This window comes from Tamandua tetradactyla, chromosome 6 (assembly GCF_023851605.1).
Source record: "Tamandua tetradactyla isolate mTamTet1 chromosome 6, mTamTet1.pri, whole genome shotgun sequence".
Taxonomy (NCBI): domain Eukaryota; kingdom Metazoa; phylum Chordata; class Mammalia; order Pilosa; family Myrmecophagidae; genus Tamandua; species Tamandua tetradactyla.
The window spans coordinates 73,977,073-73,987,089 of record NC_135332.1 but is presented as its reverse complement, the minus strand read 5'-3'; the positions used below and the strand labels follow the sequence as shown (position 1 = coordinate 73,987,089).

Genomic DNA, 10,017 nt, shown 5'->3' with positions numbered 1-10,017 from the left:
ACATGCCAGGGAGTCCTGTCCCACGTAGAGAGGGGGAGAGTGGTGAGTTTGCTTGTCATGTTGGCTGGAGAGAGAGGCCACATCAGAGCAATGAAAGAGGCTCTCTTGGGGGTGACTCTTAGGCCTAAATTTTAAGTAGACTTGACCTATCCTTTGTGGGGTTAAGTTTCATGTGAACAAACCCCAAGACTGGGGGCTCAGCCTATAGCTTTGGTTGTCCACACTGCTTGTGAGAATATCAAGAATTCAATTTGGGGAAGTTGAGATTTCCCCCCTTCTCGCCATTCCCCAAAGGGGACTTTGCAAATACTTTTCCACTTACTGATCAAATCACTCTGGGATTCATCGGGGCATCACTTTTGACAAACTAACAAAATCTCATGTTCTACCTGAGATTCCAAGTACTTACGGTGTTCAACCAAGCTATCTACACAAGTTATATTAGGAAATGCACTAGTCAAAATATAAATTTTGTACCAAATATACATTTTTTGCTTTAGTCTCACACATAAGGCGACATTTTAAAATAGTAATTAGATGGTGAAAAATTTTTTACAGATATTGTGAAATTCAATTTCCCCTCAAACAGACCCTGTCTTTTTGAGTCCTGCCCAGTAAGCCACAATGGGATAAGGTCCATTACTCTTTTCGCCTCGTGGTAAGCAGCTACTCTCTTGCTGTACGGCAAGAACCGACAAAGGGGTGTGGCAAAACCAGCTTGCATGCAACGGAGAAACTGTGAGGAAAGATCGTCGGGTAATTTGGTTCTCGGGAAGGAAAGTGCTTCTATCTTCCCTCACAGATTCGTTGTCTCTGGGTCATTTTTCTTCTTCAAGTCTGTCCTTCAAGTCCTGCCACTGCTGCTCGGAACTGGACCCAGCTGGATGGCTGCGGTGCCTGGGTTGAAACAGAGCGGGATGCAGGGCTAAAGGGTCCCCACAAGTCATTGCCTCAGAAACTGGAGCTGGTGCTGGTGTTGTGACAGGAGTGGGAGAATCCAAATCTAAAAGGATATCTGCAGGTTGGTAATCTAAAAGGATGGTTGCTGATGCCAGCTACGAAGGATGCCTCCAGGTGTGTGTGAGGGGGTAAGTTTAGGTCCCCCAGCTCCTGAGGTCCTGGGCTTAGATGCACCTCTTTTCTTGGTTGTAATGTTTCCAACACTCTGGAGATAACCACATCAATAGGCCGAGACCTCGATCTTGGGGTTCACCCCTATGAAACTTATCCCTTTAAAGGATAGGCCAAGCCTACTTAAATTAGGCTAAGAAAAAAAAATTAGGCTGAGTCACCCCCAGACAACCTCTTTTGTTGCTCAGATGTGGCCTCTCTCTCTCAATAACACAATAAGCAAACTCACCACCCTCCCCCTCTCTATGTGGGACATGACTCCCAGGGGTGTGAACCTTCCTGGAAATGTGGGACAGAAATCCTAGAATGAGCTGGGACTCAGCATCAAGGGATTGAGAAAACCTTCTTGGCCAAAGGGTAGAAGAGAGAAATGAGACAAAATGAAGTATCAGTGACTGAGAGATTTCAAATAGAGTCGAGAGGTTATCCTGGAGGTTATTCTTATGCATTATACAGATATCACCTTGTTAGTTTATGGTGTATTAGAGCAGGTAGAGGGAACTGCCTGAAAATGTAGAGCTGTGTTCCAGTAGCCATGTTTCTTGAAGATGATTGTATAATGATATAGCTTTCACAATGTGACTGTGTGATTGTGAAAACCTTGTGTCTGATGCTCCTTTTATCTATGGTATGGACAGAAGAGTAAAAAATATGGATAAGAAATAAATAATAGGGGGAACAAATGTTAAAATAAATTAGGTAGATTGAAATACTAGTGATCAGTGAGAGGGAAGAGTAAGGGGTGTGGTATGTCTCAGGTTCACATGTCAACTTGGCCAGGTGGTGGCACCTCTTTGTCTGGTTGGGCAAGTGCTGGCCTGTCTGTTGCAATGAGGACATTTCATGGAATTAAATCATGATCACGTCGGCTGCATCTACAGCTGATTCCATCTGTAATCACCCAAGGGGAGTGTCTTCTTTAATGAGTGATACTCAATCTAATCACTGGAAGCCTTTTAAGGAGGATTCAGAAGAGACAAGTTCTCTTCCTGCTTCCACCAGCCAGCCTCTCCTGTGGAGTTCATCCAGACCCTCCACTGGAATCGTGGGCTTCACAGCCTGCCCTGCGGATTTTGGACTCTACTTTCCCACAGTCACGTGAGACGCTTTTATAAATTTTATATTTACAAATATTTCCTGTTGCTTCTATTTCTCTAGAGTTACTAGAACCCTAACTAATACAACTTGGTACCAGGAGAAGGGTGTGCTACTCCAGCCCCTTTATCAAGTGACCAGAAAACCTGCTAATTTTGAGTGGCCTGAACTGAGGGACCTGAACAAGAGGAGGCTCTACGACAGGTCAGGCTGCTTTACAAGCTGCTCTGCCACTTGGGCCATATGATCCAGCAGATCCAATGATGCTAGAAGTGTCAGTGGCAAACTGAGATGCTGTTTGGAGCCTTTGGCAGGCCTGTATTGGAGAATCACAACGCAGACCCTTAGGATTTTGGAGCAAAGCCTTATCATCTTCTGCAGATAACTACTCTCCTTTTGAGAAACAGCTTTTGGCCTGCTACTGGGCCTTAGTAGAGACCAAACACTTAACCTTGGGCCACTAAGTTACCATGAGACCTGAATTGCCTATAATGAACTGGGTGTTGTTTGACCCACCAAACCATAAAGTTGGGTGTGAGCAGCAGCACTCCATCCATAAAATGGAAACGGTTTATATGAGATAGGGCCAGAGCAGATCCTGAAGGCACAAGTAGATTACATGAGGAAGTAACCCGAATGCCCTATAATCTCCATTCCTGCCACATTACCTTCTCTTTCCCAGACCAGAGCTATGGCCTCTTGAGGAATTCCTTACAATAAATTGACTGAGGAAGAGAAAACTCAGGCCTGGTTTACAGATGGTTCAGCACGATATGCGGGTTCCACTCAAAAGTGGACATCTGCAGCACTACAACCCCTTTCTGGGGTGTCCTTGAAGGACAGTGGTGAGGGGAAATCCTCCCAGTGGGCAGAACTTCGAGCAGTGCACAAGGTTGTTCATTTTGCTTGGAAGGAGAACTGGCCAGAGGTGCGTTTGTATACTGACTCATGGGCTGTTGCTAATGGTTTGGCTGGATGGCCAGGGACTTGGAAAGACCATAATTGGGAAATTGGTGACAAAGAAGTCTGGGGAAGAGGTATGTGGATAGACCTTTCTGAGTGGGTTCAAAACATGAAGATATTTGTGTCCCATGTGAATGACCACCAGAGGGTGACTTCAGCAGAGGAAAGTTTTAATAATCAAGTGGATAAGATGACCTGTTCTGTGGATACCAGTCAGCCTCTTTCCCCAGCAACTCCTGTTATTGCCCAACGGGCTCATGAACAAAGTGGTCATGGTGGTAGGGATGGAGGTTATGCATGGGCTCAGCAACATGGACTTCCACTCACCAAGGCTGACCTGGCTATAGCCACTGCTGAGTGCCCAATCTGGCAGCAGCAGAGACCCACACTCAGCCCCCGATATGGCACCATTCCCCAATGTGACCAGCCAGCTACATGGTGGCAGGGTGATTACATTGGACCATTCCCTTCATAGAAGGGGCAGCGATTTGTTCTAACTGGAATAGACACATACTCTGGATATGGGTTTGCTTTCCCTGCACGCAATGCTTCTGCCAAAACTACTATCCATGGGCTTACAGAATGCCTTATCCATCATCATGGTATTCACACAGCATTGTTTCTGATCAGGGAACACACTTCACAGCAAATGAAATGTGGGAATGGGCACATGCTCATGGAATTCTCTGGTCTTACCATGTTCCCCATCATCCAGAAGTAGCTGGATTGATAGAACGGTGGAATGGCCTTTTGAAAACTCAATTACGGTGCCATCTAGGTGTCAGTACCTTGAAGGGCTGGGGTAATGTTCTCCATGAAGCTATATATGCCCTGAATCAGCGTCTGCTGTATGGTGCTGTTTCTCCCATAGCCAGGATCCATGGGTCCAGGAACCAAGGGGTGGAAATGGGTGTGGTGCCACTCACTATTACCCCTAGTGATCCACTGGGAAAATTTTGACTTCCTGTCCCTGCAACCCTGAGCTCTGCTAGTCTACAGGTTTTCATTCCAAAAGGGGGAGTGCTTCCTCCAGGAGAAACAACAATGATTCCACTGAACTGGAAGTTAAGACTGCCACCTGGTCACTTTGGCTACTTATGCCACTGGATCAACAAGCCAAGAAGGGGATTACATTATTGTCTGGGGTGACTGACCCTGACTATCAGGGGGAAGTAGGATTGCAACTATACAATGGAGGTAAAGAAGAGTTCTCTTGGAATACAGGAGATACCCTAGGGCAACTTTTAGTACTACCATGCCCTGTGATTAAAATCAATGGAAAACTGCAACAACCCAATCCAGGCAGGACTACCAATGGCTCTGAAACTTCAGGAATGAAGGTTTGGGTCACCACGGCCAGCTGAAGTGCTTGCTGAGGGTAAAGGGAACATGGAATGGGTAGTGGAAAAAGGTAGTGATAAATATGAACTTCAACCACGTGATCAGTTACAGAAACGAGGACTGCAATGCTGTTTTGTTCCTATTATACTATTTAAGTTGTAAGATATCAAGTTTAAGAATGACTATTACCCAAGGACTTGCACCCTATTCTGGAGAGATTTAATGTGTTTCTGGTTATATGCAGGACAGTTGAGTATTGTTAGGTGAGAAAAAAAAATGTGTCTTTTATTATTTCCTATTTAGAAATTAGGTATGGTATAAGGTAATATATGTAGCTGCCAAGTTGACAAGGGGTAGACTGTCAAGGTCAGGTTCATGTGTCAACTTGGCCAGGTGGTGGTACCTGTTTGTCTGGTTGGGCAAGTACTGGCCTCTCTTTTGCTATGAGGACGTTTCATAGAATTAAATCATGATCACGTCGGCTACATCCACAGCTGATTCCATTTGTCATCAGCCAAGGGGAGTGTCTCCTTTAATGAATGATGCTTAATCTAATCACTGGGAGCCTTTTAAGAAAGATTCAGAAGAGACAGGCTCTTTTCCTCCTTCGGCCGGTGAGTCTCCCCTGTGGAATTTGTCCAGACCCTCCATCAGAATCGTCAGCTTCACAGTCTGCCCTATGGATCTTGAACTCTACATTCCCATGGTTATGTGAGACACTTTTATAAATTTTATATTTACGAATATTTCCTGTTGCTTCTGTTTCTCTAGAGAACCCTAACTAATACAGTATGTGTGATTTTTTTCATTTTCTTTTTTATTTCTTTTTCTGGAGTGATGCAAATGTTCAAAAAAATGATCAGTGTGACAATATTGTGAGCCATTGATTATAACCATGTCAAGAACGTTTGTGTGTTTTTTCTTCTTGTTTACAAGAAAAAATATTTTTAAAAAATGACCACTCCCCCCCCCAAAAAAAAATGTTTCCAATACTCAACTTGATGGTCTGTCCTTCCTTGAAGCCCAAATCTAACTTGGGACGAGTGTCTATTTCCTGAGATTCTTTGGAAATATCAGATTCCTGCTTTACCCACTGGAAATGACCTTGCAAGGAGACATTAAAGCTGAGGGCATCACCCCGATGTGTGAAGCCAGTGCCAATGAAAGCACTATGCCCAATGCCGTCCCAGATCCAAATTACAAAGTTGCAGCTAGAACCTGCGGCATCTCCACGGTACTGCGGGGTGTTCTCTATGGGTGCTTGAGCAGAGGGCTCCCCTGAAACTTGATCCTAGAGTTTGATAAAGGCAGGCTTCCCTCTTGAAGTGATTCAGAGGCCACCGCGCCAGTCAGGCTGGTCTGATGTATGGTCAGGTGCCCCGTGGCCGGGTTTGGGGTCCCGAGGTGAGCAGAGTGGGTGCCGACCTCTGGCTTCACACACAGACCCTCTCACTGTCCCGCTCTGCCACCGTCTGGTTCCGCTCCTGGCCCAGGGTATGTTTGGAACTCAAATGGGCCATGACATCTCCTCTCGCCATGCCTGGAGCCCCCATTGTGTCCCCTTGGGTGCATGATATGGTTTTCCTGTGTGTCCCAGGCTGGACTGGGCAGGGGCAGCTCGTCCCTGTGTCCCAGTGTCCCTGTTTGCTAGATGCCAGAATGTGACACGCCAGAAACAGAACGGCTTTTAAAAAGGGGGGATTTATTAAGTGGCTAGTTTTCAGTTCTAAGGTGGTGAAAATGTCCCAGTTAAAGCAAGTCGATAAAAATGTCCAGATTAAGGCACCAACAAGAGGTTATCCTCACTCAAGAAAAGCCAATGACGTTCAGTGTTTGTCTCAGCTGGAAAAGCACAGCGAACATGACGATGTCTGCTGGCTTCCCCTCCAGACTTCCTGCCCCACGAAGCCCCCCAGAAGGCGTACTCCTTTCTCATCCCCAAAGGTCTCCAGCTGCATGGGCTCCGGCTCTCATCATTCTCTCCTCATTCTGAAGCTTTGTCCAAAAATGCTTCCTCTTTTAAAGGATTCCAGCAAAGTAATCAAGACCCACCTGGAATCAGTGGAATCCCATCACTCTCTATTCAAAAGTTCAGACCCACAATTGGGTGAGTCACATCTCCGTGGAGACAACCCAATCAAGTTTCCAAACTACATTACTGAATAGGGATTAAGAGAAACGGTTGCTCCCACAAGATGGGTTAGGAGTAAAACATGGCTTTTCTAGGGTACATAAACCCTTTCAGACTGGCACACCCAGTCGCACAGAACATTCTGGGTCCCAAGAGCTCACTTCTACGGGGGGTGGGAGGGCTCCCAAGGGGGTGATAAGGTGTGGCCTCCCAGACCCAGGGTAGGGCAGTGGGCTGCTGGGAGGGGGCGGGGGGCACTGGCAGAACCCCAGCCACCTGCCGCCCTCCCCACTCAGCTGCCAGGGATCTCCTCTTAGTTATGTACAGGTTACAGCTTCCTTAGACAAAATCTCATATAGAATACGCTCACTCAGTGTGCACGGTCAATGGTTTTAGTATCTTCAGTTTCCCTCACCTCAAAAAGAAACTTGTCCCCCTCACCCCATGCCGCACCCACCCCTATTCATACACAACCACCAATCTTCTCCCTGTCTCTGTGGATTTCCCTCTTCTGGACTTCTGGATGAATGAAACTGGGTGATGTGTGGTATTTTAGGTCTGTCGTCTTTCAGTTAGCATCATTTTTTTAAAAATTTATTTATCAATTAAAAAAATTAAGAACAAACAAAAACATTAACATATCATTCCATTCTACATATCTATTCAGTAATTGTCAATATCATCACATAGTTGCATATCATCATTTCTTAGAACATTTAGCATCATGTTTGCAAGGCTCATCCAGGTTGAAGAATGTAGCCGAACTTTGTTCCTTTTTAATGACTGAGCATTATTTCGGTGTGTGGATATGACGCATTTTGTTTATCCATTTGTCAATTAATCGGCATTTGGGCTCTTTCACCTTGTTCTAGTTTGCTAGCTTCCGGAATGCGATATACCAGAAACAGAATGGCTTTTAAAAAGGTGAATTTAATAGCTTGCCAGTGTACAGTTGTAAGGCTGAGAAAATGTCCCAGTTAAAGCAAGTCTATAGAAATGTCCAATCTAAGGCATCCAGGAAAAGATACCTTGATTCAAGAAGGCCGATGAAGTTCAGGGTTTCTCTTGCAAGTGGAAGGGCGCATGGCGAACACAGGGTTCTTCTCCTATCTGAAAGGGCACATGGCGAACACGGCGTCATCTGCTAGCTTCTCCTGATTTCCTGTTTCATGAAGCTCCCTGGGAGGCATTTTCCTTCTTCATCTCCAAAGGTCACTGGCTGGTGGACTCTGCTTCTTGTGGCTACGTCATTCTGCTCTGCTCTCTCTGAGTCTCTCATTTTCCAAAATGTTTCCTCTTTTATAGGACTCCAGAAACTAATCAAGACCCACCCAAATGGGTGGAGACACATCTCCCCTAATCCAGTTTAACAATCACTCTTGATTGTGTTACATCTCCAGGGAGATGATCTAATTACAGATTCAAACATACAGTATTGAATAGGGATTATTCTGCCTTTATGAAATGGGATTTTGATTAAAACATGGCTTTTCTAGAGGACATACATCATTTCAAACCAACACAGAACCTTTTGGCTATTGTGAATAGTGCTGCAATGAGCATAGATGTCTCTGGGTGGACATGTGCTTCATTTCTCTTGGTTCTCAACTGAGGAGTGTGGTTGCTGGGTCGTAGGATGACAGAATTTAGCCATTTGAGGGCCTGGAAGCCCTGGGTGTCCTGCTAATACACAGACCTGACCTCGTTACCACCCAATCGGGACACTGTAATGACCCCGCCAGCCCCCATGGATGCAGCCCCCACTGTCTGCCCTCCAGCCTCTGGTTTCCACCCCAGAACCCAGGCTGGCCAAGCTCCTGCCTGCCGCAGGGCCTTTGCACATGCCCCTTTCTCTGCCTGGAGTGCTCCTGTTTTCCTCCTTCCTTCGGGTCTAAGCCCCGGGCAGGCTCTCCATACCTCTTTCCACTTGTCCTGTTTGTCACTGTGCAGGTCAGGAGGCGCCACACGAGCAGGGACACTGTGTTTTGAGCTCAAAAATCATTTGGTGAAAGAATACATTATTTAAAGGGGGGGGGGGGAGGCGATCCAGAGGTATTTTCATTTCTAAATGGGGTTATGATGGGCAGAGCTTGTCTTGTGCCTGCAGAATGTCCCCTCCTCTCTTCTCTGCCCTCTGGCTTTCTTGTGGTGACCCTCTCCCCATCCTTAGTCTAGGCGAGGCCTGAAACCCAGGCTTGGCTGGCCAGCCCGTCCAGGGCAGCTTAGATTGAGTCAGGAGAGCAAGGCTTCGGGGGGAGGCCAGGCTGATGGAGTGCGGCCAAGGACAGGCCGTCTGGGAACAAAGCCGCAGGAAACAGAGAGGTAGGCTGAGACTGGGGAGAAGAGACGGAGCCCTCCGCAGAGCAGCTGGGTCCTGTCACACCTGAGGGCTCGCACCCAGCCTCTCCAGTTGAGTGAGCAATCATGTTTCCCTCTGCATGAGTCCGTTTGAACCGAGTTTCTGTCGAATGTAACCACAAGTGGTGAACACAGAGTCTGTTATTTTTAGATTAATATTCCTAGCCTATCTTTTTTTTTAAATCAAGATGCTCTTAGTAATTTGAACGAGCAATTAGTACATTCGGAACTTTTTGTCCTATACTTTGCAAGCATTTTCCTCCGGTCTGTTATTTGCGTCTGTGCATATATATGTATGTATTTGTCTATAGAGCTTTTCACCACGGGTAGTTTACAGGCTGCTATTCGGGCATACCTCGTTTGGGCGGGCTTCGTAGATTCCCCATTCCTTCACCGGGAGTCGCCTCTCTGGAGCTCTGTTCATCCCTCCCCCCCTCCCCTCCCTGGCGGTCATGGCTCAGGTCACTTTGGGCCCAGGTCCAGCTGGAGTACCTTTAGGGTCAGTGACCAGCAGGGTGCAGGGGCCGGGTGACCTCTGCCCTGTGTGGTCAGCGGTCCTTGGTGGGGTCTGGAGGTTGCATCTCTGCTCTATCCGGCCAGTAGCCACTGCTGCCCCACCCCAGGTTCCAGGCAACCCCCTGTTCCCCGGGGCTGTTCAAGGGCGCAGTGCCCCCTTCTCTCAGCTCCACCCACCCAGGGAGACACAGACACGGAGACTTGGCCCAGAGTGTGGTCTCCGCTGCCGGGCAGGATGGCAGAGACACTGGACGTGTCCGGGGGTGGGGGGAGCAGAGACCGGGCCATTCCACCACCTCTGGGCCCGGAGGGGTCTGGGTGCTGCGCCCAGCAGGAGAAGGCCTGGGGCCTCCCAAAAAATGAACAAAGGAAAGAAGTGGGGAGAGGGAGGGTCACGGCCTGCAATGGACAGAGCAGATGCCCAATCTGGAGAAAATTAACCCAGGTGAGGGGCAAAGGGCATTCAAAGGGGACTGCTTCAA

General features: G+C 47.3%; 1 pseudogene; it reads right to left on the bottom strand.

Annotated features, from left to right (window-relative positions):
* Positions 1–831: 831 nt before the first annotated feature.
* Positions 832–6,068, bottom strand: LOC143686708 (adaptin ear-binding coat-associated protein 1-like; annotated as a pseudogene).
* Positions 6,069–10,017: the final 3,949 nt, after the last annotated feature.